This window comes from Megascapheus bottae, chromosome 7, assembly GCF_031878675.1.
Source record: "Megascapheus bottae isolate mThoBot1 chromosome 7, mThoBot2.hap1, whole genome shotgun sequence".
Taxonomy (NCBI): domain Eukaryota; kingdom Metazoa; phylum Chordata; class Mammalia; order Rodentia; family Geomyidae; genus Megascapheus; species Megascapheus bottae.
In genome coordinates this window covers 58,429,721-58,433,846 of record NC_143515.1, presented here as the reverse complement: position 1 = coordinate 58,433,846, position 4,126 = coordinate 58,429,721, and the positions used below count along the sequence as shown (strand labels likewise).

General features: G+C 43.1%; 1 long non-coding RNA gene across 2 annotated transcripts; it reads left to right on the top strand.

Annotated features, from left to right (window-relative positions):
* The first annotated feature begins 578 nt into the window (after positions 1–578).
* LOC150060856 (uncharacterized) lies at positions 579–3,693 on the top strand. 2 transcript variants are annotated; one of them, XR_016536169.1, is made up of 3 exons: positions 579–732; positions 3,085–3,202; positions 3,607–3,693. It is a non-coding gene; the product is annotated as an uncharacterized LOC150060856 (long non-coding RNA). The 2 variants fall into 2 exon arrangements; XR_016536168.1 differs by having other exon boundaries at positions 3,085–3,215.
* Positions 3,694–4,126: the final 433 nt, after the last annotated feature.

Here is a 4,126-nt window from a genome sequence, read left to right as displayed (position 1 = left end):
GCTGAAGGTCCTGTGTCTGGGGAGACATTATTAGCACCTATAGACCTGACTTATGTCTCCAGAGTACTTTTGCAATTCTCTGTCAATACTTTGAGGACAGTTCCATGTGGCTTGTATTTATTACTTTACACATGTACTCCCAGCCCACCAGGATAAACTCTTCCAAAATTCCCATTATCCTGCCAGTCCTGTAAAAAGGCAATCGCCTGTGTGAATAAAGATAACGACCAAGGGTAATCACCAGGGGGATTTTAGCAGGCAGGAACATAGCCTTAGTTGTTTCTTGTCCTAAGACAATGCACAGACAATGATCAAAGCTTGTTAAATCAATGAATGTTGGAGGCTGAATTCATGAATTCTGGGGAAATGGTCTATAATGATGATGACTAAACTCATGACGCCTATTGTATGTTACAATCCCTCCACTACAAGAAAATACCTGTTTCAACTTTGAAGGCTCACTGGAAGCCACAAGTAGAATATTAGACTAAGAACCCACACCCAAGTAATTGAATGAGGTCACAAGACTGCATGAACATTCTGATTCTGAGACATTCACAATGTTGGAGAAGCACTTCTGGGACATTTTTCAGAGAAGACTTTAAGCACGACAGGAAATAGAAGGTGGAAATCACCCATTGTGGGCCTATCCAGGAAAAGAGAGGCTTGTTGTTGCGATCTGGAAGTTCTCCTTAAGTTTTCCTTAAGTTCTCTTCTGCCTCCCTCTTTCAGGTAGCAAATACTTTCCATAAGCCTCTTCCTTGAGAGACAGGGAGTTAAAAAGATTCTGATTATCTGATATACTTTATGCCAGCACTGGTGGTTGCAATTTTAATTGCACCAAGGTATAACCCATTCAGAATGTTACAAGATTAATGGGAATTACAGGTATTGTTGAAAGGTAGAATTTAAGGCCATAGTAGTGTCTACTCACTCCCTACCATGAAGGAGACAAATACGTAAGTTTTTTCCAGCTTCTAGTGAGCCACAAATCCAGGCAATAGGGTCCAGGCTTTGAGACTTAGCTAAAGGCAACTGAAGGATGAGAGCTAGCATCAAATTGAGGGCAGCAATGGTTTGGCAGCAGTACTTAAATCAAAAGAGATCCTTGTTTCTGAAACAATCTCTCTACACACTGTTCCTCCCCCAGGGGAGTTGTGTGATGTTTAGATGAATGCTTTGAGTGAATATGTGAGGCTGAGGGGATTTGAGGAAGGAACCCCAAATTTTGTCAGGTGTGCTGCTAGAAGCAGCAGAATGAATGAACGCCTGCCACCCATGCTGCATTCCTCCAGAGAATGAGAAGAGCACGGCCTCACAGTGAGATTTCTAATGAGTTCTTGGCCCTGCGGCTAGCTCCTGGCCACTCTTGGGGAGCTGAGGCTAGCTCCTGGCCACTCTCTGAGAGCTGAGTCTGCCACGGAAGGGAGTACACAGGTAGGATGTGGGAAGAACATGCAGAACTGGCACAGTACTTCCTGATCAAGTCTAGTCTTCAGGACTTATGCTGTTACTTGGGAATGGTATCTGGTGGGAATGTCCATGTACAAAAGCTATTCTTTCAGGGAGACTCATCAGTCTTCACTCCCCTGTATAAATTCTGGGGTGGAAGCCAGTATGCAACATTAAGATAGTTAGCAACAAAAGGTGCAAAGAAATCTTGCTGAGAATAAGTAGAAACATCAGTCAAGATGGAAAATACAAGCTCTGCGTGAGGAGTGTCCAGGGAGCGCCCGAAACTAAGATGAGTGGACATGTTCTCCCCAGGAAATGCTGAAAAGCCTCCAGAATTTTTTTCTCAGCTGTCTGATTTGGTTCTTAAAGGCCAGAATTCTTCCTCCCTTCTACCTTAACTGGTAGTATTTTCAGACTGCAGCCTCAATACAGACCATTAGAGATTTCCATGAAAATCTTTCCTATGGGCCGGGAGTTTGGCCTAGTGGTAGAGTGCTTGTCTAGCATGCACAAAGACCCAGGTTCAATTCCTCAGCACCACATACATAAGAAAAAGTCGGAAGTGGTGCTGAGGCTCAAGTGGTAGTAGCACTAGCCTTGAGAAAGTCCAAGGACAGTGCTCGGGCTCTGAGCTCAAGCCTAGGACTGGCAAAAAAAAAAAAAAAAGAAAAGAAAAAAAGAAAAAGAAAATCTTTCCTATGCCTAATTGTACTTCTGCCCTGTATTTCATACAGACGCCTACTGCAGTGTCGACCTAGAACCCAGGTCTCAGCCAGAAGCTCCTCTTTTCTAAAGCATAAGCTAACAAAAGGAAACTGATCTTTTTTTTTCCCCAAATGGCCTTGAAGGGTCCTCTAAGTGGCTCCTTTCTAGGTACACTTAGCAAACATCCATTGGGCACAAAAGAAGACTGAAGAGGGAAATTGCAAACATCAAGATCCTTTTTTCCCTTGGGAATGGAGGACCGGCCATCAAGTGTGACATTCTAACTGAAAACTCTCATTTTTCAAGCCTCCCTTCTTGCCTTCACTGCAATTAGTCTTCTGGATGCTATGCCAGTGATAACAGAACTGAACTCTCTTACTGTTTCCTCCTGGCACAAGTGCACCTCATTGAATGTGGGAGGAGGAAACACAAAAGCATCTAGCATCGAGGCAACTCAAGCCATTCCATGCACGCTACCCGCACGTTGGCAGACTGTCACTGTGACTACTTTGTCACAGCCTACACCAGTGGCCCCTTCCTGACCTGCTCTCTCCCAGCAGAAGAGGATCAGGAAAAACAATTATGCTAAACCAGCCAGAGAATCTGGACCCACATTTCAGAAAACCAGTGCAGCTGATGCTTTCCTGCAGCTCTATCTTTAAGTCAAAGCTCTGCGCTCATCTTTCCATCAGCTAATGTGGGGGAAGGTGTGGCCTCTGCTTTTTTTATACTTCTTTTCCTCCTGTCCTCCCTCCCTGCCCCCATGGATTCAAGTCTAAAGACTTGAGGGAATTATTGCAAAACAGCTCACTTTCTCTCTCTACCTGGGAGCACTGAAAGGTTGGAAGCAAACATCAAAGTCTTAAAGAGCCATTATAGTCAGAGCAAGCACAATTAGTAGATGTTTTCAATTTCTGCCTTTAGAGTTGATACCAGTCTCCAGGCCAGTAGTTCCAGGGACCCTGGGCAATTCCAAGGACCAAGTAGTTGTATCTGAATAACGGAATGTTCTCAACTGTTCTTCCCTGCAACTGGGCTTACAGTAAGTAGTAGAGGTAGGCTACTGAGTATGAATCCTTTTTAAAAGTATGATCTTATATTTGATTATAAATCCCACTTCTGTAGCTCCTAGCATGTGATCACTGGGTCTCAGTTTCCTGGTCTGTGTAATGAGGTTAATGATCGTGTATGCTTATAGAATCCATGTGATGATTACAACACAAAGCAAGCATAAAGTATGCAGCAAAATGTATGGACCATAATTGCTACTCAAGTAATGGCCTGACCCTGTGTTATGGGTCTAAAGTAGGAGGCAGGCCACATGCTTTTGACAACTATTGTCTAGTGACCAGGAAAACTGAGAAGGTAACAATTTAGCCTAAATGAAACCTCATTCCTTTTCCCTTGTTTATAGTGATCGGTTCATTGTTTCTTGATTGTCTGTAGGAACATGGATTAGGAACCAAAGGCCAACATGACAACTTGAATTTGAGTTCTAATGTTTACAGGTAACATTACTCAGGAAATATATAATCCAAAGGTGGGGAGACCTGAGCTACTTCTGGAAGTATTGAATTCAAAGTCTCTTCAGCTCTTGCTGATTCACCGGACCTCATAGGAGAGTTTTACACAGCAAAAGGAGATCCATCATACTTCTCAAAGGTTTTTCAAGTCACAAAATCCCCCAGCAATATTCATCTACAAAGCAAAGAAATTAGGAACCTTAGCTGGGATGTGATTAAATGAGTCTCTGAGATGTAATAAAAGTCATATCCAAGGGCAAATATATCCATATAATTCCTCCTGCCCCTTAATTTCATTCTGGCTCCCCTGCCACAGGCTCTGAGTTAAACAAACCTCTGTTAGCTAATGAGAGAAGATACATTACAATTTGGTTAGTCACCACTGGATAGTTTGGATCCAGTTACGATATGTCCCCATATTTACAGTGGCTTTGCTCTTGAAA